General features: G+C 40.7%; 45 non-coding genes and 35 pseudogenes across 45 annotated transcripts; all 80 read left to right on the top strand.

Annotated features, from left to right (window-relative positions):
- Nucleotides 1-84: 84 nt before the first annotated feature.
- On the top strand, nucleotides 85-203 carry LOC149636542 (5S ribosomal RNA). Its single transcript, XR_016372744.1, has one exon. It is a non-coding gene; the product is annotated as a 5S ribosomal RNA (ribosomal RNA).
- Nucleotides 204-338: 135 nt separating this feature from the next.
- Nucleotides 339-457, top strand: LOC149636543 (5S ribosomal RNA). The gene has a single exon (XR_016373543.1). It is a non-coding gene; the product is annotated as a 5S ribosomal RNA (ribosomal RNA).
- A 135-nt stretch (nucleotides 458-592) lies between these two features.
- LOC149636544 (5S ribosomal RNA) lies at nucleotides 593-711 on the top strand (annotated as a pseudogene).
- A 130-nt stretch (nucleotides 712-841) lies between these two features.
- On the top strand, nucleotides 842-960 carry LOC149636545 (5S ribosomal RNA). Its single transcript, XR_016373271.1, has one exon. It is a non-coding gene; the product is annotated as a 5S ribosomal RNA (ribosomal RNA).
- A 131-nt stretch (nucleotides 961-1091) lies between these two features.
- On the top strand, nucleotides 1092-1210 carry LOC149636546 (5S ribosomal RNA; annotated as a pseudogene).
- Nucleotides 1211-1341: 131 nt separating this feature from the next.
- LOC149636547 (5S ribosomal RNA) lies at nucleotides 1342-1460 on the top strand. The gene has a single exon (XR_016373272.1). It is a non-coding gene; the product is annotated as a 5S ribosomal RNA (ribosomal RNA).
- Nucleotides 1461-1591: 131 nt separating this feature from the next.
- Nucleotides 1592-1710, top strand: LOC149636548 (5S ribosomal RNA). Its single transcript, XR_016373462.1, has one exon. It is a non-coding gene; the product is annotated as a 5S ribosomal RNA (ribosomal RNA).
- A 131-nt stretch (nucleotides 1711-1841) lies between these two features.
- LOC149636549 (5S ribosomal RNA) lies at nucleotides 1842-1960 on the top strand. Its single transcript, XR_016372794.1, has one exon. It is a non-coding gene; the product is annotated as a 5S ribosomal RNA (ribosomal RNA).
- Nucleotides 1961-2091: 131 nt separating this feature from the next.
- On the top strand, nucleotides 2092-2210 carry LOC149636550 (5S ribosomal RNA). Its single transcript, XR_016372784.1, has one exon. It is a non-coding gene; the product is annotated as a 5S ribosomal RNA (ribosomal RNA).
- A 131-nt stretch (nucleotides 2211-2341) lies between these two features.
- Nucleotides 2342-2460, top strand: LOC149636551 (5S ribosomal RNA). Its single transcript, XR_016373463.1, has one exon. It is a non-coding gene; the product is annotated as a 5S ribosomal RNA (ribosomal RNA).
- A 131-nt stretch (nucleotides 2461-2591) lies between these two features.
- Nucleotides 2592-2710, top strand: LOC149636552 (5S ribosomal RNA). Its single transcript, XR_016372795.1, has one exon. It is a non-coding gene; the product is annotated as a 5S ribosomal RNA (ribosomal RNA).
- Nucleotides 2711-2841: 131 nt separating this feature from the next.
- On the top strand, nucleotides 2842-2960 carry LOC149636553 (5S ribosomal RNA; annotated as a pseudogene).
- A 130-nt stretch (nucleotides 2961-3090) lies between these two features.
- On the top strand, nucleotides 3091-3209 carry LOC149636554 (5S ribosomal RNA; annotated as a pseudogene).
- A 132-nt stretch (nucleotides 3210-3341) lies between these two features.
- Nucleotides 3342-3460, top strand: LOC149636555 (5S ribosomal RNA; annotated as a pseudogene).
- A 128-nt stretch (nucleotides 3461-3588) lies between these two features.
- LOC149636556 (5S ribosomal RNA) lies at nucleotides 3589-3707 on the top strand. The gene has a single exon (XR_016372930.1). It is a non-coding gene; the product is annotated as a 5S ribosomal RNA (ribosomal RNA).
- Nucleotides 3708-3838: 131 nt separating this feature from the next.
- On the top strand, nucleotides 3839-3957 carry LOC149636557 (5S ribosomal RNA). Its single transcript, XR_016373376.1, has one exon. It is a non-coding gene; the product is annotated as a 5S ribosomal RNA (ribosomal RNA).
- A 131-nt stretch (nucleotides 3958-4088) lies between these two features.
- On the top strand, nucleotides 4089-4207 carry LOC149636558 (5S ribosomal RNA). The gene has a single exon (XR_016372785.1). It is a non-coding gene; the product is annotated as a 5S ribosomal RNA (ribosomal RNA).
- A 131-nt stretch (nucleotides 4208-4338) lies between these two features.
- Nucleotides 4339-4457, top strand: LOC149636559 (5S ribosomal RNA). The gene has a single exon (XR_016373429.1). It is a non-coding gene; the product is annotated as a 5S ribosomal RNA (ribosomal RNA).
- Nucleotides 4458-4588: 131 nt separating this feature from the next.
- Nucleotides 4589-4707, top strand: LOC149636560 (5S ribosomal RNA; annotated as a pseudogene).
- A 130-nt stretch (nucleotides 4708-4837) lies between these two features.
- On the top strand, nucleotides 4838-4956 carry LOC149636561 (5S ribosomal RNA; annotated as a pseudogene).
- A 132-nt stretch (nucleotides 4957-5088) lies between these two features.
- LOC149636562 (5S ribosomal RNA) lies at nucleotides 5089-5207 on the top strand (annotated as a pseudogene).
- Nucleotides 5208-5335: 128 nt separating this feature from the next.
- On the top strand, nucleotides 5336-5454 carry LOC149636563 (5S ribosomal RNA). The gene has a single exon (XR_016372931.1). It is a non-coding gene; the product is annotated as a 5S ribosomal RNA (ribosomal RNA).
- Nucleotides 5455-5585: 131 nt separating this feature from the next.
- LOC149636564 (5S ribosomal RNA) lies at nucleotides 5586-5704 on the top strand. Its single transcript, XR_016373387.1, has one exon. It is a non-coding gene; the product is annotated as a 5S ribosomal RNA (ribosomal RNA).
- Nucleotides 5705-5835: 131 nt separating this feature from the next.
- Nucleotides 5836-5954, top strand: LOC149636565 (5S ribosomal RNA). Its single transcript, XR_016372786.1, has one exon. It is a non-coding gene; the product is annotated as a 5S ribosomal RNA (ribosomal RNA).
- A 131-nt stretch (nucleotides 5955-6085) lies between these two features.
- Nucleotides 6086-6204, top strand: LOC149636566 (5S ribosomal RNA). The gene has a single exon (XR_016373430.1). It is a non-coding gene; the product is annotated as a 5S ribosomal RNA (ribosomal RNA).
- Nucleotides 6205-6335: 131 nt separating this feature from the next.
- On the top strand, nucleotides 6336-6454 carry LOC149636567 (5S ribosomal RNA; annotated as a pseudogene).
- Nucleotides 6455-6834: 380 nt separating this feature from the next.
- Nucleotides 6835-6953, top strand: LOC149636568 (5S ribosomal RNA; annotated as a pseudogene).
- Nucleotides 6954-7086: 133 nt separating this feature from the next.
- Nucleotides 7087-7205, top strand: LOC149636569 (5S ribosomal RNA; annotated as a pseudogene).
- Nucleotides 7206-7335: 130 nt separating this feature from the next.
- Nucleotides 7336-7454, top strand: LOC149636570 (5S ribosomal RNA). The gene has a single exon (XR_016373526.1). It is a non-coding gene; the product is annotated as a 5S ribosomal RNA (ribosomal RNA).
- A 131-nt stretch (nucleotides 7455-7585) lies between these two features.
- LOC149636571 (5S ribosomal RNA) lies at nucleotides 7586-7704 on the top strand. The gene has a single exon (XR_016373273.1). It is a non-coding gene; the product is annotated as a 5S ribosomal RNA (ribosomal RNA).
- Nucleotides 7705-7835: 131 nt separating this feature from the next.
- On the top strand, nucleotides 7836-7954 carry LOC149636572 (5S ribosomal RNA). The gene has a single exon (XR_016373274.1). It is a non-coding gene; the product is annotated as a 5S ribosomal RNA (ribosomal RNA).
- Nucleotides 7955-8085: 131 nt separating this feature from the next.
- LOC149636573 (5S ribosomal RNA) lies at nucleotides 8086-8204 on the top strand. Its single transcript, XR_016373431.1, has one exon. It is a non-coding gene; the product is annotated as a 5S ribosomal RNA (ribosomal RNA).
- A 132-nt stretch (nucleotides 8205-8336) lies between these two features.
- LOC149636574 (5S ribosomal RNA) lies at nucleotides 8337-8455 on the top strand (annotated as a pseudogene).
- A 380-nt stretch (nucleotides 8456-8835) lies between these two features.
- LOC149636575 (5S ribosomal RNA) lies at nucleotides 8836-8954 on the top strand. The gene has a single exon (XR_016373527.1). It is a non-coding gene; the product is annotated as a 5S ribosomal RNA (ribosomal RNA).
- A 131-nt stretch (nucleotides 8955-9085) lies between these two features.
- LOC149636576 (5S ribosomal RNA) lies at nucleotides 9086-9204 on the top strand (annotated as a pseudogene).
- Nucleotides 9205-9337: 133 nt separating this feature from the next.
- Nucleotides 9338-9456, top strand: LOC149636577 (5S ribosomal RNA; annotated as a pseudogene).
- A 130-nt stretch (nucleotides 9457-9586) lies between these two features.
- LOC149636578 (5S ribosomal RNA) lies at nucleotides 9587-9705 on the top strand. Its single transcript, XR_016373528.1, has one exon. It is a non-coding gene; the product is annotated as a 5S ribosomal RNA (ribosomal RNA).
- Nucleotides 9706-9836: 131 nt separating this feature from the next.
- Nucleotides 9837-9955, top strand: LOC149636579 (5S ribosomal RNA). Its single transcript, XR_016373276.1, has one exon. It is a non-coding gene; the product is annotated as a 5S ribosomal RNA (ribosomal RNA).
- A 131-nt stretch (nucleotides 9956-10086) lies between these two features.
- LOC149636580 (5S ribosomal RNA) lies at nucleotides 10087-10205 on the top strand. Its single transcript, XR_016373277.1, has one exon. It is a non-coding gene; the product is annotated as a 5S ribosomal RNA (ribosomal RNA).
- A 131-nt stretch (nucleotides 10206-10336) lies between these two features.
- Nucleotides 10337-10455, top strand: LOC149636581 (5S ribosomal RNA). Its single transcript, XR_016373432.1, has one exon. It is a non-coding gene; the product is annotated as a 5S ribosomal RNA (ribosomal RNA).
- Nucleotides 10456-10587: 132 nt separating this feature from the next.
- Nucleotides 10588-10706, top strand: LOC149636582 (5S ribosomal RNA; annotated as a pseudogene).
- Nucleotides 10707-11086: 380 nt separating this feature from the next.
- LOC149636583 (5S ribosomal RNA) lies at nucleotides 11087-11205 on the top strand. Its single transcript, XR_016373529.1, has one exon. It is a non-coding gene; the product is annotated as a 5S ribosomal RNA (ribosomal RNA).
- Nucleotides 11206-11336: 131 nt separating this feature from the next.
- Nucleotides 11337-11454, top strand: LOC149636584 (5S ribosomal RNA; annotated as a pseudogene).
- Nucleotides 11455-11585: 131 nt separating this feature from the next.
- On the top strand, nucleotides 11586-11703 carry LOC149636585 (5S ribosomal RNA; annotated as a pseudogene).
- Nucleotides 11704-11834: 131 nt separating this feature from the next.
- LOC149636586 (5S ribosomal RNA) lies at nucleotides 11835-11953 on the top strand. The gene has a single exon (XR_016373400.1). It is a non-coding gene; the product is annotated as a 5S ribosomal RNA (ribosomal RNA).
- A 131-nt stretch (nucleotides 11954-12084) lies between these two features.
- LOC149636587 (5S ribosomal RNA) lies at nucleotides 12085-12203 on the top strand. Its single transcript, XR_016373278.1, has one exon. It is a non-coding gene; the product is annotated as a 5S ribosomal RNA (ribosomal RNA).
- Nucleotides 12204-12334: 131 nt separating this feature from the next.
- LOC149636588 (5S ribosomal RNA) lies at nucleotides 12335-12453 on the top strand. Its single transcript, XR_016373433.1, has one exon. It is a non-coding gene; the product is annotated as a 5S ribosomal RNA (ribosomal RNA).
- Nucleotides 12454-12833: 380 nt separating this feature from the next.
- LOC149636589 (5S ribosomal RNA) lies at nucleotides 12834-12952 on the top strand. Its single transcript, XR_016373530.1, has one exon. It is a non-coding gene; the product is annotated as a 5S ribosomal RNA (ribosomal RNA).
- Nucleotides 12953-13083: 131 nt separating this feature from the next.
- LOC149636590 (5S ribosomal RNA) lies at nucleotides 13084-13202 on the top strand (annotated as a pseudogene).
- A 133-nt stretch (nucleotides 13203-13335) lies between these two features.
- LOC149636591 (5S ribosomal RNA) lies at nucleotides 13336-13454 on the top strand (annotated as a pseudogene).
- Nucleotides 13455-13584: 130 nt separating this feature from the next.
- Nucleotides 13585-13703, top strand: LOC149636592 (5S ribosomal RNA). The gene has a single exon (XR_016373531.1). It is a non-coding gene; the product is annotated as a 5S ribosomal RNA (ribosomal RNA).
- Nucleotides 13704-13834: 131 nt separating this feature from the next.
- LOC149636593 (5S ribosomal RNA) lies at nucleotides 13835-13953 on the top strand. Its single transcript, XR_016372520.1, has one exon. It is a non-coding gene; the product is annotated as a 5S ribosomal RNA (ribosomal RNA).
- A 131-nt stretch (nucleotides 13954-14084) lies between these two features.
- On the top strand, nucleotides 14085-14203 carry LOC149636594 (5S ribosomal RNA). Its single transcript, XR_016373279.1, has one exon. It is a non-coding gene; the product is annotated as a 5S ribosomal RNA (ribosomal RNA).
- Nucleotides 14204-14334: 131 nt separating this feature from the next.
- Nucleotides 14335-14453, top strand: LOC149636595 (5S ribosomal RNA). Its single transcript, XR_016373435.1, has one exon. It is a non-coding gene; the product is annotated as a 5S ribosomal RNA (ribosomal RNA).
- A 132-nt stretch (nucleotides 14454-14585) lies between these two features.
- LOC149636596 (5S ribosomal RNA) lies at nucleotides 14586-14704 on the top strand (annotated as a pseudogene).
- A 380-nt stretch (nucleotides 14705-15084) lies between these two features.
- On the top strand, nucleotides 15085-15203 carry LOC149636597 (5S ribosomal RNA). Its single transcript, XR_016373532.1, has one exon. It is a non-coding gene; the product is annotated as a 5S ribosomal RNA (ribosomal RNA).
- A 131-nt stretch (nucleotides 15204-15334) lies between these two features.
- LOC149636598 (5S ribosomal RNA) lies at nucleotides 15335-15452 on the top strand (annotated as a pseudogene).
- A 131-nt stretch (nucleotides 15453-15583) lies between these two features.
- LOC149636599 (5S ribosomal RNA) lies at nucleotides 15584-15701 on the top strand (annotated as a pseudogene).
- Nucleotides 15702-15832: 131 nt separating this feature from the next.
- On the top strand, nucleotides 15833-15951 carry LOC149636600 (5S ribosomal RNA). Its single transcript, XR_016373411.1, has one exon. It is a non-coding gene; the product is annotated as a 5S ribosomal RNA (ribosomal RNA).
- A 131-nt stretch (nucleotides 15952-16082) lies between these two features.
- Nucleotides 16083-16201, top strand: LOC149636601 (5S ribosomal RNA). The gene has a single exon (XR_016373280.1). It is a non-coding gene; the product is annotated as a 5S ribosomal RNA (ribosomal RNA).
- Nucleotides 16202-16332: 131 nt separating this feature from the next.
- Nucleotides 16333-16451, top strand: LOC149636602 (5S ribosomal RNA). The gene has a single exon (XR_016373436.1). It is a non-coding gene; the product is annotated as a 5S ribosomal RNA (ribosomal RNA).
- Nucleotides 16452-16831: 380 nt separating this feature from the next.
- Nucleotides 16832-16950, top strand: LOC149636603 (5S ribosomal RNA; annotated as a pseudogene).
- Nucleotides 16951-17081: 131 nt separating this feature from the next.
- On the top strand, nucleotides 17082-17200 carry LOC149636604 (5S ribosomal RNA). Its single transcript, XR_016373533.1, has one exon. It is a non-coding gene; the product is annotated as a 5S ribosomal RNA (ribosomal RNA).
- A 131-nt stretch (nucleotides 17201-17331) lies between these two features.
- Nucleotides 17332-17450, top strand: LOC149636605 (5S ribosomal RNA; annotated as a pseudogene).
- Nucleotides 17451-17581: 131 nt separating this feature from the next.
- LOC149636606 (5S ribosomal RNA) lies at nucleotides 17582-17700 on the top strand (annotated as a pseudogene).
- A 131-nt stretch (nucleotides 17701-17831) lies between these two features.
- LOC149636607 (5S ribosomal RNA) lies at nucleotides 17832-17950 on the top strand (annotated as a pseudogene).
- Nucleotides 17951-18081: 131 nt separating this feature from the next.
- On the top strand, nucleotides 18082-18200 carry LOC149636608 (5S ribosomal RNA). The gene has a single exon (XR_016372675.1). It is a non-coding gene; the product is annotated as a 5S ribosomal RNA (ribosomal RNA).
- Nucleotides 18201-18332: 132 nt separating this feature from the next.
- Nucleotides 18333-18451, top strand: LOC149636609 (5S ribosomal RNA). The gene has a single exon (XR_016372676.1). It is a non-coding gene; the product is annotated as a 5S ribosomal RNA (ribosomal RNA).
- Nucleotides 18452-18582: 131 nt separating this feature from the next.
- LOC149636610 (5S ribosomal RNA) lies at nucleotides 18583-18701 on the top strand (annotated as a pseudogene).
- Nucleotides 18702-18831: 130 nt separating this feature from the next.
- LOC149636611 (5S ribosomal RNA) lies at nucleotides 18832-18950 on the top strand (annotated as a pseudogene).
- A 130-nt stretch (nucleotides 18951-19080) lies between these two features.
- On the top strand, nucleotides 19081-19199 carry LOC149636612 (5S ribosomal RNA; annotated as a pseudogene).
- Nucleotides 19200-19329: 130 nt separating this feature from the next.
- LOC149636613 (5S ribosomal RNA) lies at nucleotides 19330-19448 on the top strand (annotated as a pseudogene).
- Nucleotides 19449-19579: 131 nt separating this feature from the next.
- On the top strand, nucleotides 19580-19698 carry LOC149636614 (5S ribosomal RNA). The gene has a single exon (XR_016372854.1). It is a non-coding gene; the product is annotated as a 5S ribosomal RNA (ribosomal RNA).
- A 130-nt stretch (nucleotides 19699-19828) lies between these two features.
- On the top strand, nucleotides 19829-19947 carry LOC149636615 (5S ribosomal RNA; annotated as a pseudogene).
- A 131-nt stretch (nucleotides 19948-20078) lies between these two features.
- LOC149636616 (5S ribosomal RNA) lies at nucleotides 20079-20197 on the top strand. Its single transcript, XR_016373423.1, has one exon. It is a non-coding gene; the product is annotated as a 5S ribosomal RNA (ribosomal RNA).
- A 131-nt stretch (nucleotides 20198-20328) lies between these two features.
- LOC149636617 (5S ribosomal RNA) lies at nucleotides 20329-20447 on the top strand (annotated as a pseudogene).
- A 130-nt stretch (nucleotides 20448-20577) lies between these two features.
- On the top strand, nucleotides 20578-20696 carry LOC149636618 (5S ribosomal RNA; annotated as a pseudogene).
- A 131-nt stretch (nucleotides 20697-20827) lies between these two features.
- On the top strand, nucleotides 20828-20946 carry LOC149636619 (5S ribosomal RNA). The gene has a single exon (XR_016372677.1). It is a non-coding gene; the product is annotated as a 5S ribosomal RNA (ribosomal RNA).
- Nucleotides 20947-21078: 132 nt separating this feature from the next.
- LOC149636620 (5S ribosomal RNA) lies at nucleotides 21079-21197 on the top strand (annotated as a pseudogene).
- Nucleotides 21198-21327: 130 nt separating this feature from the next.
- LOC149636621 (5S ribosomal RNA) lies at nucleotides 21328-21446 on the top strand (annotated as a pseudogene).
- The last annotated feature ends 89 nt before the right edge of the window (nucleotides 21447-21535 follow it).

A 21535-nucleotide genomic window follows, 5' to 3' on the forward strand; every position in this document is an offset into this window, starting at 1 on the left:
CAAACAGAGTTTCTTTTTTTTCAAACATGCAGAAGGGTAATTTGTCTAATTAGTTTTAAATTCGAATAACTAACCACAGTTCTCGGCAACGGCCATATCACGCTGAAAACACCGGTTCTCGTCCGATCACCGAAGTTAAGCAGCGTCGAGCGCAGTCAGTACTTGGGAGGGAGACCACTTAGGAACACTGCGTGCCATTGTCTTTTACACTTTAGTTTCCTTTTTTAAAATCCAACAGATATGAGAAAAGCAAAGAGAGTTTCTTTTTTTTTAAAAAAACATGGAGAAGGGTAATTTGTCTAATAAGTTTTAAATTCGAATTATTAACTAAAGGTCTCGGCAACGGCCATATCACGCTGAAAACACCGGTTCTCGTCCGATCACCGAAGTTAAGCAGCGTCGAACGCAGTCAGTACTTGGGAGGGAGACCACTTAGGAATACTGCGTGCCGTTGTCTTTCACAGTTTAGTTTCCTTTTTTAAAATCTACCAGATATGAGAAAAGCAAAGAGAGTTTCTTTTTTTTTAAAAAAACATGGAGAAGGGTAATTTGTCAAATTAGTTTTAAATTCGAATAACTAACTAAAGTTCTCGGCAACGGCCATATCACGCTGAAAACACCGGTTCTCGTCCGATCACCGAAGTTAAGCAGCGTCGAGCGCAGTCAGTACTTGGGACTGAGACCACTTAGGAACACTGCGTGCCGTTGTCTTTTACAGTTTAGTTTCCTTTTTTATAATCCACCAGATATGAGAAAAGCAAACAGAGTTTCTTTTTTTCAAACATGCAGAAGGGTAATTTGTCAAATTAGTTTTAAATTCGAATAACTAACTAAAGTTCTCGGCAACGGCCATATCACGCTGAAAACACCGGTTCTCGTCCGATCACCGAAGTTAAGCAGCGTCGAGCGCAGTCAGTACTTGGGAGGGAGACCACTTAGGAACACTGCGTGCCGTTGTCTTTTACAGTGTAGTTTCCTTTTTTAAAATCCACCAGATATGAGAAAAGCAAACAGAGTTTCTTATCTTTCAAACATGCAGAAGGGTAATTTGTCAAATTAGTTTTAAATTCGAATAACTAACTAAAAATCTCGGCGACGGCCATATCACGCTGAAAACACCGGTTCTCGTCCGATCACCGAAATTAAGCAGCGTCAAGCGCAGTCAGTACTTGGGAGGGAGACCAATTAGGAACACTGCATGCCGTTGTCTTTTACAGTGTAGTTTCCTTTTTTAAAATCCACCAGATATGAGAAAAGCAAACAGAGTTTCTTTTTTTTCAAACATGCAGAAGGGTAATTTGTCAAATTAGTTTTAAATTCGAATAACTAACTAAAGTTCTCGGCAACGGCCATATCACGCTGAAAACACCGGTTCTCGTCCGATCACCGAAGTTAAGCAGCGTCGAGCGCAGTCAGTACTTGGGAGGGAGACCACTTAGGAACACTGCGTGCCGTTGTCTTTTACAGTGTAGTTTCCTTTTTTAAAATCCACCAGATATGAGAAAAGCAAACAGAGTTCCTTTTTTTTCAAACATGCAGAAGGGTAATTTGTCAAATTAGTTTTAAATTCGAATAACTAACTAAAGTTCTCGGCAACGGCCATATCACGCTGAATACACCGGTTCTCGTCCGATCACCGAAGTTAAGCAGCGTCGAGCGCAGTCAGTACTTGGGAGGGAGACCACTTTGGAACACTGCGTGCCGTTGTCTTTTACAGTGTAGTTTCCTTTTTTAAAATCCACCAGATATGAGAAAAGCAAACAGAGTTTCTTTTTTTTCAAACATGCAGAAGGGTAATTTGTCAAATTAGTTTTAAATTCGAATAACTAACTAAAGTTCTCGGCAACGCCCATATCACGCTGAAAACACCGGTTCTCGTCCGATCACCGAAGTTAAGCAGCGTAGAGCGCAGTCAGTACTTGGGAGGGAGACCACTTAGGAACACTGCGTGCCGTTGTCTTTTACAGTGTAGTTTCCTTTTTTAAAATCCACCAGATATGAGAATAGCAAACAGAGTTTCTTTTTTTTCAAACATGCAGAAGGGTAATTTGTCAAATTAGTTTTAAATTCGAATAACTAACTAAAGTTCTCGGCAACAGCCATATCACGCTGAAAACACCGGTTCTCGTCCGATCACCGAAGTTAAGCAGCGTCGAGCGCAGTCAGTACTTGGGAGGGAGACCACTTAGGAACACTGCGTGCCGTTGTCTTTTACAGTGTAGTTTCCTTTTTTAAAATCCACCAGATATGAGAAAAGCAAACAGAGTTCCTTTTTTTTCAAACATGCAGAAGGGTAATTTGTCAAATTAGTTTTAAATTCGAATAACTAACTAAAGTTCTCGGCAACGGCCATATCACGCTGAATACACCGGTTCTCGTCCGATCACCGAAGTTAAGCAGCGTCGAGCGCAGTCAGTACTTGGGAGGGAGACCACTTTGGAACACTGCGTGCCGTTGTCTTTTACAGTGTAGTTTCCTTTTTTAAAATCCACCAGATATGAGAAAAGCAAACAGAGTTTCTTTTTTTTCAAACATGCAGAAGGGTAATTTGTCAAATTAGTTTTAAATTCGAATAACTAACTAAAGTTCTCGGCAACGCCCATATCACGCTGAAAACACCGGTTCTCGTCCGATCACCGAAGTTAAGCAGCGTAGAGCGCAGTCAGTACTTGGGAGGGAGACCACTTAGGAACACTGCGTGCCGTTGTCTTTTACAGTGTAGTTTCCTTTTTTAAAATCCACCAGATATGAGAATAGCAAACAGAGTTTCTTTTTTTTCAAACATGCAGAAGGGTAATTTGTCAAATTAGTTTTAAATTCGAATAACTAACTAAAGTTCTCGGCAACGGCCATATCACGCTGAAAACACCGGTTCTCGTCCGATCACCGAAATTAAGCAGCGTCAAGCGCAGTCAGTACTTGGGAGGGAGAAACATTAGGAACACTGCTAGCCGTTGTCTTTTACAGTGTATTTTCCTTTTTAAAATCCACCAGATATGAGAAAAGCAAACAGAGTTTCTTTTTTTTCAAACATGCAGAAGGGTTATTTGTCAAATTAGTTTTACATTCGAATAACTAACTAAAGTTCTCGGCAACGGCCATATCACGCTGAAAACACCGGTTCTCGTCCGATCACCGAAATTAAGCAGCGTCAAGCGCAGTCAGTACTTGGGAGGGAGACCACTTAGGAACACTGCGTGCCGTTGTCTTTTACAGTTTAGTTTCCTTTTTTATAATCCACCAGATATGAGAAAAGCAAACAGAGTTTCTTTTTTTTTCAAACATGCAGAAGGGTAATTTGTCAAATTAGTTTTAAATTCGAATAACTAACTAAAGATCTCGGCGACGACAATATCACGCTGAAAACACCGGTTCTCGTCCGATCACCGAAATTAAGCACCGTCAAGCGCAGTCAGTACTTGGGAGGGAGAACAATTAGGAACACTGCGTGCCGTTGTCTTTTGCAGTGTATTTTCCTTTTTAAAATCCACCAGATATGAGAAAAGCAAACAGACTTTTTTTTTTCAAACATGCAGAAGGGTTATTTGTCAAATTAGTTTTACATTCGAATAACTAACTAAAATTCTCGGCAACGGCCATATCACGCTGAAAACACCGGTTCTCGTCCGATCACCAAAGTTAAGCAGCGTCGAGCGCAGTCAGTACTTGGGAGGGAGACCACTTAGGAACACTGCGCGCCGTTGTCTTTTACAGTGTAGTTTCCTTTTTTAAAATCCACCAGATATGAGAAAAGCAAACAGAGTTTCTTATCTTTCAAACATGAAGAAGGGTAATTTGTCAAATTAGTATTAAATTCGAATAACTAACTAAAGTTCTCGGCAACGGCCATATCACGCTGAAAACACCGGTTCTCGTCCGATCACCGAAGTTAAGCAGCGTAGAGCGCAGTCAGTACTTGGGAGGGAGACCACTTAGGAACACTGCGTGCCGTTGTCTTTTACAGTGTAGTTTCCTTTTTTAAAATCCACCAGATATGAGAATAGCAAACAGAGTTTCTTTTTTTTCAAACATGCAGAAGGGTAATTTGTCAAATTAGTTTTAAATTCGAATAACTAACTAAAGTTCTCGGCAACAGCCATATCACGCTGAAAACACCGGTTCTCGTCCGATCACCGAAGTTAAGCAGCGTCGAGCGCAGTCAGTACTTGGGAGGGAGACCACTTAGGAACACTGCGTGCCGTTGTCTTTTACAGTTTAGTTTCCTTTTTTATAATCCACCAGATGTGAGAAAAGCAAACAGAGTTTCTTTTTTTTCAAACATGCAGAAGGGTAATTTGTCAAATTAGTTTTAAATTTGAATAACTAACTAAAGTTCTCGGCAACGGCCATATCACGCTGAAAACACCGGTTCTCGTCCGATCACCGAAGTTAAGCAGCGTAGAGCGCAGTCAGTACTTGGGAGGGAGACCACTTAGGAACACTGCGTGCCGTTGTTTTTTACAGTGTAGTTTCCTTTTTTAAAATCCACAAGATATGAGAAAAGCAAACAGAGTTTCTTTTTTTTCCAACATGCAGAAGGGTAATTTGTCAAATTAGTTTTAAATTCGAATAACTAAGTAAAGTTCTCGGCAACGGCCATATCACGCTGAAAACACCGGTTCTCGTCCGATCACCGAAATTAAGCAGCGTCAAGCGCAGTCAGTACTTGGGAGGGAGAAACATTAGGAACACTGCTAGCCGTTGTCTTTTACAGTGTATTTTCCTTTTTAAAATCCACCAGATATGAGAAAAGCAAACAGAGTTTCTTTTTTTTCAAACATGCAGAAGGGTTATTTGTCAAATTAGTTTTACATTCGAATAACTAACTAAAGTTCTCGGCAACGGCCATATCACGCTGAAAACACCGGTTCTCGTCCGATCACCGAAATTAAGCAGCGTCAAGCGCAGTCAGTACTTGGGAGGGAGACCACTTAGGAACACTGCGTGCCGTTGTCTTTTACAGTTTAGTTTCCTTTTTTATAATCCACCAGATATGAGAAAAGCAAACAGAGTTTCTTTTTTTTTCAAACATGCAGAAGGGTAATTTGTCAAATTAGTTTTAAATTCGAATAACTAACTAAAGATCTCGGCGACGACAATATCACGCTGAAAACACCGGTTCTCGTCCGATCACCGAAATTAAGCACCGTCAAGCGCAGTCAGTACTTGGGAGGGAGAACAATTAGGAACACTGCGTGCCGTTGTCTTTTACAGTGTATTTTCCTTTTTAAAATCCACCAGATATGAGAAAAGCAAACAGACTTTTTTTTTTCAAACATGCAGAAGGGTTATTTGTCAAATTAGTTTTACATTCGAATAACTAACTAAAATTCTCGGCAACGGCCATATCACGCTGAAAACACCGGTTCTCGTCCGATCACCAAAGTTAAGCAGCGTCGAGCGCAGTCAGTACTTGGGAGGGAGACCACTTAGGAACACTGCGCGCCGTTGTCTTTTACAGTGTAGTTTCCTTTTTTAAAATCCACCAGATATGAGAAAAGCAAACAGAGTTTCTTATCTTTCAAACATGAAGAAGGGTAATTTGTCAAATTAGTATTAAATTCGAATAACTAACTAAAGTTCTCGGCAACGGCCATATCACGCTGAAAACACCGGTTCTCGTCCGATCACCGAAGTTAAGCAGCGTAGAGCGCAGTCAGTACTTGGGAGGGAGACCACTTAGGAACACTGCGTGCCGTTGTCTTTTACAGTGTAGTTTCCTTTTTTAAAATCCACCAGATATGAGAATAGCAAACAGAGTTTCTTTTTTTTCAAACATGCAGAAGGGTAATTTGTCAAATTAGTTTTAAATTCGAATAACTAACTAAAGTTCTCGGCAACAGCCATATCACGCTGAAAACACCGGTTCTCGTCCGATCACCGAAGTTAAGCAGCGTCGAGCGCAGTCAGTACTTGGGAGGGAGACCACTTAGGAACACTGCGTGCCGTTGTCTTTTACAGTTTAGTTTCCTTTTTTATAATCCACCAGATGTGAGAAAAGCAAACAGAGTTTCTTTTTTTTCAAACATGCAGAAGGGTAATTTGTCAAATTAGTTTTAAATTTGAATAACTAACTAAAGTTCTCGGCAACGGCCATATCACGCTGAAAACACCGGTTCTCGTCCGATCACCGAAGTTAAGCAGCGTAGAGCGCAGTCAGTACTTGGGAGGGAGACCACTTAGGAACACTGCGTGCCGTTGTTTTTTACAGTGTAGTTTCCTTTTTTAAAATCCACAAGATATGAGAAAAGCAAACAGAGTTTCTTTTTTTTCCAACATGCAGAAGGGTAATTTGTCAAATTAGTTTTAAATTCGAATAACTAAGTAAAGTTCTCGGCAACGGCCATATCACGCTGAAAACACCGGTTCTCGTCCGATCACCGAAATTAAGCAGCGTCAAGCGCAGTCAGTACTTGGGAGGGAGACCACTTAGGAACACTGCGTGCCGTTGTCTTTTACAGTTTAGTTTCCTTTTTTATAATCCACCAGATATGAGAAAAGCAAACAGAGTTTCTTTTTTTTCAAACATGCAGAAGGGTAATTTGTCAAATTAGTTTTAATTTCGAATAACTAACTAAAGATCTCGGCGACGACAATATCACGCTGAAAACACCGGTTCTCGTCCGATCACCGAAATTAAGCAGCGTCAAGCGCAGTCAGTACTTGGGAGGGAGAAACATTAGGAACACTGCTAGCCGTTGTCTTTTACAGTGTATTTTCCTTTTTAAAATCCACCAGATATGAGAAAAGCAAACAGAGTTTCTTTTTTTTCAAACATGCAGAAGGGTTATTTGTCAAATTAGTTTTACATTCGAATAACTAACTAAAGTTCTCGGCAACGGCCATATCACGCTGAAAACACCGGTTCTCGTCCGATCACCGAAATTAAGCAGCGTCAAGCGTAGTCAGTACTTGGGAGGGAGACCACTTAGGAACACTGCGTGCCGTTGTCTTTTACAGTTTAGTTTCCTTTTTTATAATCCACCAGATATGAGAAAAGCAAACAGAGTTTCTTTTTTTTTTCAAACATGCAGAAGGGTAATTTGTCAAATTAGTTTTAAATTCGAATAACTAACTAAAGATCTCGGCGACGACAATATCACGCTGAAAACACCGGTTCTCGTCCGATCACCGAAATTAAGCACCGTCAAGCGCAGTCAGTACTTGGGAGGGAGAACAATTAGGAACACTGCGTGCCGTTGTCTTTTACAGTGTATTTTCCTTTTTAAAATCCACCAGATATGAGAAAAGCAAACAGACTTTCTTTTTTTTCAAACATGCAGAAGGGTTATTTGTCAAATTAGTTTTACATTCGAATAACTAACTAAAGTTCTCGGCAACGGCCATATCACGCTGAAAACACCGGTTCTCGTCCGATCACCGAAGTTAAGCAGCGTCGAGCGCAGTCAGTACTTGGGAGGGAGACCACTTAGGAACACTGCGCGCCGTTGTCTTTTACAGTGTAGTTTCCTTTTTTAAAATCCACCAGATATGAGAAAAGCAAACAGAGTTTCTTATCTTTCAAACATGAAGAAGGGTAATTTGTCAAATTAGTATTAAATTCGAATAACTAACTAAAGTTCTCGGCAACGGCCATATCACGCTGAAAACACCGGTTCTCGTCCGATCACCGAAGTTAAGCAGCGTCGAGCGCAGTCAGTACTTGGGAGGGAGACCACTTAGGAACACTGCGTGCCGTTGTCTTTTACAGTGTAGTTTCCTTTTTTAAAATCCACCAGATATGAGAATAGCAAACAGAGTTTCTTTTTTTTCAAACATGCAGAAGGGTAATTTGTCAAATTAGTTTTAAATTCGAATAACTAAGTAAAGTTCTCGGCAACGGCCATATCACGCTGAAAACACCGGTTCTCGTCCGATCACCGAAGTTAAGCAGCGTCGAGCGCAGTCAGTACTTGGGAGGGAGACCACTTAGGAACACTGCGTGCCGTTGTCTTTTACAGTTTAGTTTCCTTTTTTATAATCCACCAGATGTGAGAAAAGCAAACAGAGTTTCTTTTTTTTCAAACATGCAGAAGGGTAATTTGTCAAATTAGTTTTAAATTTGAATAACTAACTAAAGTTCTCGGCAACGGCCATATCACGCTGAAAACACCGGTTCTCGTCCGATCACCGAAGTTAAGCAGCGTAGAGCGCAGTCAGTACTTGGGAGGGAGACCACTTAGGAACACTGCGTGCCGTTGTTTTTTACAGTGTAGTTTCCTTTTTTAAAATCCACAAGATATGAGAAAAGCAAACAGAGTTTCTTTTTTTTTCCAACATGCAGAAGGGTAATTTGTCAAATTAGTTTTAAATTCGAATAACTAAGTAAAGTTCTCGGCAACGGCCATATCACGCTGAAAACACCGGTTCTCGTCCGATCACCGAAATTAAGCAGCGTCAAGCGCAGTCAGTACTTGGGAGGGAGACCACTTAGGAACACTGCGTGCCGTTGTCTTTTACAGTTTAGTTTCCTTTTTTATAATCCACCAGATATGAGAAAAGCAAACAGAGTTTCTTTTTTTTCAAACATGCAGAAGGGTAATTTGTCAAATTAGTTTTAATTTCGAATAACTAACTAAAGATCTCGGCGACGACAATATCACGCTGAAAACACCGGTTCTCGTCCGATCACCGAAATTAAGCAGCGTCAAGCGCAGTCAGTACTTGGGAGGGAGAAACATTAGGAACACTGCTAGCCGTTGTCTTTTACAGTGTATTTTCCTTTTTAAAATCCACCAGATATGAGAAAAGCAAACAGAGTTTCTTTTTTTTCGAACATGCAGAAGGGTTATTTGTCAAATTAGTTTTACATTCGAATAACTAACTAAAGTTCTCGGCAACGGCCATATCACGCTGAAAACACCGGTTCTCGTCCGATCACCGAAGTTAAGCAGCGTCGAGCGCAGTCAGTACTTGGGAGGGAGACCACTTAGGAACACTGCGCGCCGTTGTCTTTTACAGTGTAGTTTCCTATTTTAAAATCCACCAGATATGAGAAAAGCAAACAGAGTTTCTTATCTTTCAAACATGAAGAAGGGTAATTTGTCAAATTAGTATTAAATTCGAATAACTAACTAAAGTTCTCGGCAACGGCCATATCACGCTGAAAACACCGGTTCTCGTCCGATCACCGAAATTAAGCAGCGTCAAGCGCAGTCAGTACTTGGGAGGGAGACCACTTAGGAACACTGCGTGCCGTTGTCTTTTACAGTTTAGTTTCCTTTTTTATAATCCACCAGATATGAGAAAAGCAAACAGAGTTTCTTTTTTTTTTCAAACATGCAGAAGGGTAATTTGTCAAATTAGTTTTAAATTCGAATAACTAACTAAAGATCTCGGCGACGACAATATCACGCTGAAAACACCGGTTCTCGTCCGATCACCGAAATTAAGCACCGTCAAGCGCAGTCAGTACTTGGGAGGGAGAACAATTAGGAACACTGCGTGCCGTTGTCTTTTACAGTGTATTTTCCTTTTTAAAATCCACCAGATATGAGAAAAGCAAACAGACTTTCTTTTTTTTCAAACATGCAGAAGGGTTATTTGTCAAATTAGTTTTACATTCGAATAACTAACTAAAGTTCTCGGCAACGGCCATATCACGCTGAAAACACCGGTTCTCGTCCGATCACCGAAGTTAAGCAGCGTCGAGCGCAGTCAGTACTTGGGAGGGAGACCACTTAGGAACACTGCGCGCCGTTGTCTTTTACAGTGTAGTTTCCTTTTTTAAAATCCACCAGATATGAGAAAAGCAAACAGAGTTTCTTATCTTTCAAACATGAAGAAGGGTAATTTGTCAAATTAGTATTAAATTCGAATAACTAACTAAAGTTCTCGGCAACGGCCATATCACGCTGAAAACACCGGTTCTCGTCCGATCACCGAAGTTAAGCAGCGTCGAGCGCAGTCAGTACTTGGGAGGGAGACCACTTAGGAACACTGCGTGCCGTTGTCTTTTACAGTGTAGTTTCCTTTTTTAAAATCCACCAGATATGAGAATAGCAAACAGAGTTTCTTTTTTTTCAAACATGCAGAAGGGTAATTTGTCAAATTAGTTTTAAATTCGAATAACTAAGTAAAGTTCTCGGCAACGGCCATATCACGCTGAAAACACCGGTTCTCGTCCGATCACCGAAGTTAAGCAGCGTCGAGCGCAGTCAGTACTTGGGAGGGAGACCACTTAGGAACACTGCGTGCCGTTGTCTTTTACAGTTTAGTTTCCTTTTTTATAATCCACCAGATGTGAGAAAAGCAAACAGAGTTTCTTTTTTTTCAAACATGCAGAAGGGTAATTTGTCAAATTAGTTTTAAATTTGAATAACTAACTAAAGTTCTCGGCAACGGCCATATCACGCTGAAAACACCGGTTCTCGTCCGATCACCGAAGTTAAGCAGCGTAGAGCGCAGTCAGTACTTGGGAGGGAGACCACTTAGGAACACTGCGTGCCGTTGTTTTTTACAGTGTAGTTTCCTTTTTTAAAATCCACAAGATATGAGAAAAGCAAACAGAGTTTCTTTTTTTTTCCAACATGCAGAAGGGTAATTTGTCAAATTAGTTTTAAATTCGAATAACTAAGTAAAGTTCTCGGCAACGGCCATATCACGCTGAAAACACCGGTTCTCGTCCGATCACCGAAATTAAGCAGCGTCAAGCGCAGTCAGTACTTGGGAGGGAGACCACTTAGGAACACTGCGTGCCGTTGTCTTTTACAGTTTAGTTTCCTTTTTTATAATCCACCAGATATGAGAAAAGCAAACAGAGTTTCTTTTTTTTCAAACATGCAGAAGGGTAATTTGTCAAATTAGTTTTAATTTCGAATAACTAACTAAAGATCTCGGCGACGACAATATCACGCTGAAAACACCGGTTCTCGTCCGATCACCGAAATTAAGCAGCGTCAAGCGCAGTCAGTACTTGGGAGGGAGAAACATTAGGAACACTGCTAGCCGTTGTCTTTTACAGTGTATTTTCCTTTTTAAAATCCACCAGATATGAGAAAAGCAAACAGAGTTTCTTTTTTTTCGAACATGCAGAAGGGTTATTTGTCAAATTAGTTTTACATTCGAATAACTAACTAAAGTTCTCGGCAACGGCCATATCACGCTGAAAACACCGGTTCTCGTCCGATCACCGAAGTTAAGCAGCGTCGAGCGCAGTCAGTACTTGGGAGGGAGACCACTTAGGAACACTGCGCGCCGTTGTCTTTTACAGTGTAGTTTCCTTTTTTAAAATCCACCAGATATGAGAAAAGCAAACAGAGTTTCTTATCTTTCAAACATGAAGAAGGGTAATTTGTCAAATTAGTATTAAATTCGAATAACTAACTAAAGTTCTCGGCAACGGCATATCACGCTGAAAACACCGGTTCTCGTCCGATCACCGAAATTAAGCAGCGTCAAGCGCAGTCAGTACTTGGGAGGGAGACCACTTAGGAACACTGCGTGCCGTTGTCTTTTACAGTTTAGTTTCCTTTTTTAAAATCCACCAGATATGAGAAAAGCAAACAGAGTTTCTTATCTTTCAAACATGCAGAAGGGTAATTTGTCAAATTAGTTTTAAATTCGAATAACTAACTAAAGATCTCGGCGACGGCCATATCACGCTGAAAACACCGGTTCTCGTCCTATCACCGAAATTAAGCAGCGTTGAGCGCAGTCAGTACTTGGGAGGAGACCACTTAGGAACACTGCGTGCCATTGTCTTTTACAGTTTAGTTTCCTTTTTTAAAATCCACCAGATATGAGAAAAGCAAACAGAGTTTCTTATCTTTCAAACATGAAGAAGGGTAATTTGTCAAATTAGTATTAAATTCGAATAACTAACTAAAGTTCTCGGCAACGGCCATATCACGCTGAAAACACCGGTTCTCGTCCGATCACCGAAGTTAAGCAGCGTAGAGCGCAGTCAGTACTTGGGAGGGAGACCACTTAGGAACACTGCGTGCCGTTGTCTTTTACAGTGTAGTTTCCTTTTTTAAAATCCACCAGATATGAGAATAGCAAACAGAGTTTCTTTTTTTTCAAACATGCAGAAGGGTAATTTGTCAAATTAGTTTTAAATTCGAATAACTAACTAAAGTTCTCGGCAACGGCCATATCACGCTGAAAACACCGGTTCTCGTCCGATCACCGAAGTTAAGCAGCGTCGAGCGCAGTCAGTACTTGGGAGGGAGACCACTTAGGAACACTGCGTGCCGTTGTCTTTTACAGTTTAGTTTCCTTTTTTATAATCCACCAGATGTGAGAAAAGCAAACAGAGTTTCTTATCTTTCAAACATGCAGAAGGGTAATTTGTCAAATTAGTTTTAAATTTGAATAACTAACTAAAGTTCTCGGCAACGGCCATATCACGCTGAAAACACCGGTTCTCGTCCGATCACCGAAGTTAAGCAGCGTAGAGCGCAGTCAGTACTTGGGAGGGAGACCACTTAGGAACACTGCGTGCCGTTGTTTTTTACAGTGTAGTTTCCTTTTTTAAAATCCACAAGATATGAGAAAAGCAAACAGAGTTTCTTTTTTTTCAAACATGCAGAAGGGTAATTTGTCAAATTAGTTTTAATTTCGAATAACTAACTAAAGATCTCGGCGACGACAATATCACGCTGAAAACACCGGTTCTCGTCCGATCACCGAAATTAAGCAGCGTCAAGCGCAGTCAGTACTTGGGAGGGAGAAACATTAGGAACACTGCTAGCCGTTGTCTTTTACAGTGTATTTTCCTTTTTAAAATCCACCAGATATGAGAAAAGCAAACAGAGTTTCTTTTTTTTCCAACATGCAGAAGGGTAATTTGTCAAATTAGTTTTAAATTCGAATAACTAAGTAAAGTTCTCGGCAACGGCCATATCACGCTGAAAACACCGGTTCTCGTCCGATCACCGAAGTTAAGCAGCGTCGAGCGCAGTCAGTACTTGGGAGGGAGACCACTTAGGAACACTGCGCGCCGTTGTCTTTTACAGTGTAGTTTCCTTTTTTAAAATCCACCAGATATGAGAAAAGCAAACAGAGTTTCTTATCTTTCAAACATGAAGAAGGGTAATTTGTCAAATTAGTATTAAATTCGAATAACTAACTAAAGTTCTCGGCAACGGCCATATCACGCTGAAAACACCGGTTCTCGTCCGATCACCGAAATTAAGCAGCGTCAAGCGCAGTCAGTACTTGGGAGGGAGACCACTTAGGAACACTGCGTGCCGTTGTCTTTTACAGTTTAGTTTCCTTTTTTATAATCCACCAGATATGAGAAAAGCAAACAGAGTTTCTTTTTTTTTTCAAACATGCAGAAGGGTAATTTGTCAAATTAGTTTTAAATTCGAATAACTAACTAAAGATCTCGGCGACGACAATATCACGCTGAAAACACCGGTTCTCGTCCGATCACCGAAATTAAGCACCGTCAAGCGCAGTCAGTACTTGGGAGGGAGAACAATTAGGAACACTGCGTGCCGTTGTCTTTTACAGTGTATTTTCCTTTTTAAAATCCACCAGATATGAGAAAAGCAAACAGACTTTCTTTTTTTTCAAACATGCAGAAGGGTTATTTGTCAAATTAGTTTTACATTCGAATAACTAACTAAAGTTCTCGGCAACGGCCATATCACGCTGAAAACACCGGTTCTCGTCCGATCACCGAAGTTAAGCAGCGTCGAGCGCAGTCAGTACTTGGGAGGGAGACCACTTAGGAACACTGCGCGCCGTTGTCTTTTACAGTGTAGTTTCCTTTTTTAAAATCCACCAGATATGAGAAAAGCAAACAGAGTTTCTTATCTTTCAAACATGAAGAAGGGTAATTTGTCAAATTAGTATTAAATTCGAATAACTAACTAAAGTTCTCGGCAACGGCCATATCACGCTGAAAACACCGGTTCTCGTCCGATCACCGAAGTTAAGCAGCGTCGAGTGCAGTCAGTACTTGGGAGGGAGACCACTTAGGAACACTGCGTGCCGTTGTCTTTTACAGTGTAGTTTCCTTTTTTAAAATCCACCAGATATGAGAATAGCAAACAGAGTTTCTTTTTTTTCAAACATGCAGAAGGGTAATTTGTCAAATTAGTTTTAAATTCGAATAACTAAGTAAAGTTCTCGGCAACGGCCATATCACGCTGAAAACACCGGTTCTCGTCCGATCACCGAAGTTAAGCAGCGTCGAGCGCAGTCAGTACTTGGGAGGGAGACCACTTAGGAACACTGCGTGCCGTTGTCTTTTACAGTTTAGTTTCCTTTTTTATAATCCACCAGATGTGAGAAAAGCAAACAGAGTTTCTTTTTTTTCAAACATGCAGAAGGGTAATTTGTCAAATTAGTTTTAAATTTGAATAACTAACTAAAGTTCTCGGCAACGGCCATATCACGCTGAAAACACCGGTTCTCGTCCGATCACCGAAGTTAAGCAGCGTAGAGCGCAGTCAGTACTTGGGAGGGAGACCACTTAGGAACACTGCGTGCCGTTGTTTTTTACAGTGTAGTTTCCTTTTTTAAAATCCACAAGATATGAGAAAAGCAAACAGAGTTTCTTTTTTTTTCCAACATGCAGAAGGGTAATTTGTCAAATTAGTTTTAAATTCGAATAACTAAGTAAAGTTCTCGGCAACGGCCATATCACGCTGAAAACACCGGTTCTCGTCCGATCACCGAAATTAAGCAGCGTCAAGCGCAGTCAGTACTTGGGAGGGAGACCACTTAGGAACACTGCGTGCCGTTGTCTTTTACAGTTTAGTTTCCTTTTTTATAATCCACCAGATATGAGAAAAGCAAACAGAGTTTCTTTTTTTTCAAACATGCAGAAGGGTAATTTGTCAAATTAGTTTTAATTTCGAATAACTAACTAAAGATCTCGGCGACGACAATATCACGCTGAAAACACCGGTTCTCGTCCGATCACCGAAATTAAGCAGCGTCAAGCGCAGTCAGTACTTGGGAGGGAGAAACATTAGGAACACTGCTAGCCGTTGTCTTTTACAGTGTATTTTCCTTTTTAAAATCCACCAGATATGAGAAAAGCAAACAGAGTTTCTTTTTTTTCGAACATGCAGAAGGGTTATTTGTCAAATTAGTTTTACATTCGAATAACTAACTAAAGTTCTCGGCAACGGCCATATCACGCTGAAAACACCGGTTCTCGTCCGATCACCGAAGTTAAGCAGCGTCGAGCGCAGTCAGTACTTGGGAGGGAGACCACTTAGGAACACTGCGCGCCGTTGTCTTTTACAGTGTAGTTTCCTTTTTTAAAATCCACCAGATATGAGAAAAGCAAACAGAGTTTCTTATCTTTCAAACATGAAGAAGGGTAATTTGTCAAATTAGTATTAAATTCGAATAACTAACTAAAGTTCTCGGCAACGGCATATCACGCTGAAAACACCGGTTCTCGTCCGATCACCGAAATTAAGCAGCGTCAAGCGCAGTCAGTACTTGGGAGGGAGACCACTTAGGAACACTGCGTGCCGTTGTCTTTTACAGTTTAGTTTCCTTTTTTAAAATCCACCAGATATGAGAAAAGCAAACAGAGTTTCTTATCTTTCAAACATGCAGAAGGGTAATTTGTCAAATTAGTTTTAAATTCGAATAACTAACTAAAGATCTCGGCGACGGCCATATCACGCTGAAAACACCGGTTCTCGTCCTATCACCGAAATTAAGCAGCGTTGAGCGCAGTCAGTACTTGGGAGGAGACCACTTAGGAACACTGCGTGCCATTGTCTTTTACAGTTTAGTTTCCTTTTTTAAAATCCACCAGATATGAGAAAAGCAAACAGAGTTTCTTATCTTTCAAACATGAAGAAGGGTAATTTGTCAAATTAGTATTAAATTCGAATAACTAACTAAAGTTCTCGGCAACGGCCATATCACGCTGAAAACACCGGTTCTCGTCCGATCACCGAAGTTAAGCAGCGTAGAGCGCAGTCAGTACTTGGGAGGGAGACCACTTAGGAACACTGCGTGCCGTTGTCTTTTACAGTGTAGTTTCCTTTTTTAAAATCCACCAGATATGAGAATAGCAAACAGAGTTTCTTTTTTTTCAAACATGCAGAAGGGTAATTTGTCAAATTAGTTTTAAATTCGAATAACTAACTAAAGTTCTCGGCAACGGCCATATCACGCTGAAAACACCGGTTCTCGTCCGATCACCGAAGTTAAGCAGCGTCGAGCGCAGTCAGTACTTGGGAGGGAGACCACTTAGGAACACTGCGTGCCGTTGTCTTTTACAGTTTAGTTTCCTTTTTTATAATCCACCAGATGTGAGAAAAGCAAACAGAGTTTCTTATCTTTCAAACATGCAGAAGGGTAATTTGTCAAATTAGTTTTAAATTTGAATAACTAACTAAAGTTCTCGGCAACGGCCATATCACGCTGAAAACACCGGTTCTCGTCCGATCACCGAAGTTAAGCAGCGTAGAGCGCAGTCAGTACTTGGGAGGGAGACCACTTAGGAACACTGCGTGCCGTTGTTTTTTACAGTGTAGTTTCCTTTTTTAAAATCCACAAGATATGAGAAAAGCAAACAGAGTTTCTTTTTTTTCAAACATGCAGAAGGGTAATTTGTCAAATTAGTTTTAATTTCGAATAACTAACTAAAGATCTCGGCGACGACAATATCACGCTGAAAACACCGGTTCTCGTCCGATCACCGAAATTAAGCAGCGTCAAGCGCAGTCAGTACTTGGGAGGGAGAAACATTAGGAACACTGCTAGCCGTTGTCTTTTACAGTGTATTTTCCTTTTTAAAATCCACCAGATATGAGAAAAGCAAACAGAGTTTCTTTTTTTTCCAACATGCAGAAGGGTAATTTGTCAAATTAGTTTTAAATTCGAATAACTAAGTAAAGTTCTCGGCAACGGCCATATCACGCTGAAAACACCGGTTCTCGTCCGATCACCGAAATTAAGCAGCGTCAAGCGCAGTCAGTACTTGGGAGGGAGACCACTTAGGAACACTGCGTGCCGTTGTCTTTTACAGTGTAGTTTCCTTTTTTAAAATCCACCAGATATGAGAAAAGCAAACAGACTTTCTTTTTTTTCAAACATGCAGAAGGGTTATTTGTCAAATTAGTTTTACATTCGAATAACTAACTAAAGTTCTCGGCAACGGCCATATCACGCTGAAAACACCGGTTCTCGTCCGATCACCGAAGTTAAGCAGCGTCGAGCGCAGTCAGTACTTGGGAGGGAGACCACTTAGGAACACTGCGCGCCGTTGTCTTTTACAGTGTAGTTTCCTTTTTTAAAATCCACCAGATATGAGAAAAGCAAACAGAGTTTCTTATCTTTCAAACATGAAGAAGGGTAATTTGTCAAATTAGTATTAAATTCGAATAACTAACTAAAGTTCTCGGCAACGGCCATATCACGCTGAAAACACCGGTTCTCGTCCGATCACCGAAATTAAGCAGCGTCAAGCGCAGTCAGTACTTGGGAGGGAGACCACTTAGGAACACTGCGTGCCGTTGTCTTTTACAGTTTAGTTTCCTTTTTTAAAATACACCAGATATGAGAAAAGCAAACAGAGTTTCTTATCTTTCAAACATGCAGAAGGGTAATTTGTCAAATTAGTTTTAAATTCGAATAACTAACTAAAGATCTCGGCGACGGCCATATCACGCTGAAAACACCGGTTCTCGTCCTATCACCGAAATTAAGCAGCGTTGAGCGCAGTCAGTACTTGGGAGGGAGACCACTTAGGAACACTGCGTGCCATTGTCTTTTACAGTTTAGTTTCCTTTTTTAAAATCCACCAGATATGAGAAAAGCAAACAGAGTTTCTTATCTTTCAAACATGCAGAAGGGTAATTTGTCAAATTAGTTTTAAATTCGAATAACTAACTAAAGATCTCGGCGACGGCCATATCACGCTGAAAACACCGGTTCTCGTCCGATCACCGAAATTAAGCAGCGTTGAGCGCAGTCAGTACTTGGGAGGGAGACCACTTAGGAACACTGCGTGCCATTGTCTTTTACAGTTTAGTTTCCTTTTTTAAAATCCACCAGATATGAGAAAAGCAAACAGAGTTTCTTATCTTTCAAACATGCAGAAGGGTAATTTGTCAAATTAGTTTTAAATTTGAATAACTAACTAAAGTTCTCGGCAACGGCCATATCACGCTGAAAATACCGGTTCTCGTCCGATCACCGAAGTTAAGCAGCGTCGAGCGCAGTCAGTACTTGGGAGGGAGACCACTTAGGAACACTGCGTGCCGTTGTTTTTTACAGTGTAGTTTCCTTTTTTAAAATCCACAAGATATGAGAAAAGCAAACAGAGTTTCTTTTTTTTTCCAACATGCAGAAGGGTAATTTGTCAAATTAGTTTTAAATTCGAATAACTAAGTAAAGTTCTCGGCAACGGCCATATCACGCTGAAAATACCGGTTCTCGTCCGATCACCGAAGTTAAGCAGCGTCGAGCGCAGTCAGTACTTGGGAGGGAGACCACTTAGGAACACTGCGTGCCGTTGTTTTTTACAGTGTAGTTTCCTTTTTTAAAATCCACAAGATATGAGAAAAGCAAACAGAGTTTCTTTTTTTTCCAACATGCAGAAGGGTAATTTGTCAAATTAGTTTTAAATTCGAATAACTAAGTAAAGTTCTCGGCAACGGCCATATCACGCTGAAAACACCGGTTCTCGTCCGATCACCGAAATTAAGCAGCGTCAAGCGCAGTCAGTACTTGGGAGGGAGACCACTTAGGAACACTGCGTGCCGTTGTCTTTTACAGTTTAGTTTCCTTTTTAAAATCCACCAGATATGAGAAAAGCAAACAGAGTTTCTTTTTTTTCAAACATGCAGAAGGGTTATTTGTCAAATTAGTTTTACATTCGAATAACTAAGTAAAGTTCTCGGCAACGGCCATATCACGCTGAAAACACCGGTTCTCGTCCGATCACCGAAATTAAGCAGCGTCAAGCGCAGTCAGTACTTGGGAGGGAGACCACTTAGGAACACTGCGTGCCGTTGTCTTTTACAGTTTAGTTTCCTTTTTTATAATCCACCAGATATGAGAAAAGCAAACAGAGTTTCTTTTTTTCAAACATGCAGAAGGGTAATTTGTCAAATTAGTTTTAAATTCGAATAACTAACTAAAGATCTCGGCGACGACAATATCACGCTGAAAACACCGGTTCTCGTCCGATCACCGAAATTAAGCAGCGTCAAGCGAAGTCAGTACTTGGGAGGGAGAACAATTAGGAACACTGCGTGCCGTTGTCTTTTACAGTGTATTTTCCTTTTTAAAATCCACCAGATATGAGAAAAGCAAACAGAGTTTCTTTTTTTTCAAACATGCAGAAGGGTTATTTGTCAAATTAGTTTTACATTCGAATAACTAACTAAAGTTCTCGGCAACGGCCATATCACGCTGAAAACACCGGTTCTCGTCCGATCACCGAAATTAAGCAGCGTCGAGCGCAGTCAGTACTTGGGAGGGAGACCACTTAGGAACACTGCGTGCCATTGTCTTTTACAGTTTAGTTTCCTTTTTTAAAATCCACCAGATATGAGAAAAGCAAACAGAGTTTCTTATCTTTCAAACATGCAGAAGGGTAATTTGTCAAATTAGTTTTAAATTCGAATAACTAACTAAAGATCTCGGCGACGGCCATATCACGCTGAAAACACCGGTTCTCGTCCGATCACCGAAATTAAGCAGCGTTGAGCGCAGTCAGTACTTGGGAGGGAGACCACTTAGGAACACTGCGTGCCGTTGTCTTTTACAGTTTAGTTTCCTTTTTAAAATCCACCAGATATGAGAAAAGCAAACAGAGTTTCTTTTTTTTCAAACATGCAGAAGGGTTATTTGTCAAATTAGTTTTACATTCGAATAACTAACTAAAGTTCTCGGCAACGCCCATATCACGCTGAAAACACCGGTTCTCGTCCGATCACCGAAATTAAGCAGCGTCAAGCGCAGTCAGTACTTGGGAGGGAGACCACTTAGGAACACTGCGTGCCGTTGTCTTTTACAGTTTAGTTTCCTTTTTTATAATCCACCAGATATGAGAAAAGCAAACAGAGTTTCTTTTTTTTCAAACATGCAGAAGGGTAATTTGTCAAATTAGTTTTAAATTTGAATAACTAACTAAAGCTCTGGGCAACGGCCATATCACGCTGAAAACACCGGTTCTCGTCCGATCACCGAAGTTAAGCAGCGTAGAGCGCAGTCAGTACTTGGGAGGGAGACCACTTAGGAACACTGCGTGCCGTTGTCTTTTACAGTTTAGTTTCCTTTTTTATAATCCACCAGATATGAGAAAAGCAAACAGAGTTTCTTTTTTTTCAAACATGCAGAAGGGTAATTTGTCAAATTAGTTTTAAATTTGAATAACTAACTAAAGTTCTCGGCAACGGCCATATCACGCAGAAAACACCGGTTCTCGTCCGATCACCGAAATTAAGCAGCGTTGAGCGCAGTCAGTACTTGGGAGGGAGACCACTTAGGAACACTGCGTGCCATTGTCTTTTACAGTTTAGTTTCCTTTTTAAAATCCACCAGATATGAGAAAAGCAAACAGATTTTCTTTTTTTTCAAACATGCAGAAGGGTAATTTGTCAAATTAGTTTTAAATTCGAATAACTAACTAAAGATCTCGGCGACGGCCATATCACGCTGAAAACACCGGTTCTCGTCCGATCACCGAAATTAAGCAGCGTTGAGCGCAGTCAGTACTTGGGAGGGAGACCACTTAGGAACACTGCGTGCCATTGTCTTTTACAGTTTAGTTTCCTTTTTTAAAATCCACCAGATATGAGAAAAGCAAACAGAGTTTCTTATCTTTCAAACATGCAGAAGGGTAATTTGTCAAATTAGTTTTAAATTTGAATAACTAACTAAAGTTCTCGGCAACGGCCATATCACGCTGAAAATACCGGTTCTCGTCCGATCACCGAAGTTAAGCAGCGTCGAGCGCAGTCAGTACTTGGGAGGGAGACCACTTAGGAACACTGCGTGCCGTTGTTTTTTACAGTGTAGTTTCCTTTTTTAAAATCCACAAGATATGAGAAAAGCAAACAGAGTTTCTTTTTTTTTCCAACATGCAGAAGGGTAATTTGTCAAATTAGTTTTAAATTCGAATAACTAAGTAAAGTTCTCGGCAACGGCCATATCACGCTGAAAACACCGGTTCTCGTCCGATCACCGAAATTAAGCAGCGTCAAGCGCAGTCAGTACTTGGGAGGGAGACCACTTAGGAACACTGCGTGCCGTTGTCTTTTACAGTTTAGTTTCCTTTTTTATAATCCACCAGATATGAGAAAAGCAAACAGAGTTTCTTTTTTTCAAACATGCAGAAGGGTAATTTGTCAAATTAGTTTTAAATTCGAATAACTAACTAAAGATCTCGGCGACGACAATATCACGCTGAAAACACCGGTTCTCGTCCGATCACCGAAATTAAGCAGCGTCAAGCGAAGTCAGTACTTGGGAGGGAGAACAATTAGGAACACTGCGTGCCGTTGTCTTTTACAGTGTATTTTCCTTTTTAAAATCCACCAGATATGAGAAAAGCAAACAGAGTTTCTTTTTTTTCAAACATGCAGAAGGGTTATTT

This window comes from Phalangium opilio, unplaced genomic scaffold (genome assembly GCF_054372755.1).
Source record: "Phalangium opilio isolate 3A_F unplaced genomic scaffold, DU_Popi_V2 ptg000095l_1, whole genome shotgun sequence".
NCBI lineage: Eukaryota > Metazoa > Arthropoda > Arachnida > Opiliones > Phalangiidae > Phalangium > Phalangium opilio.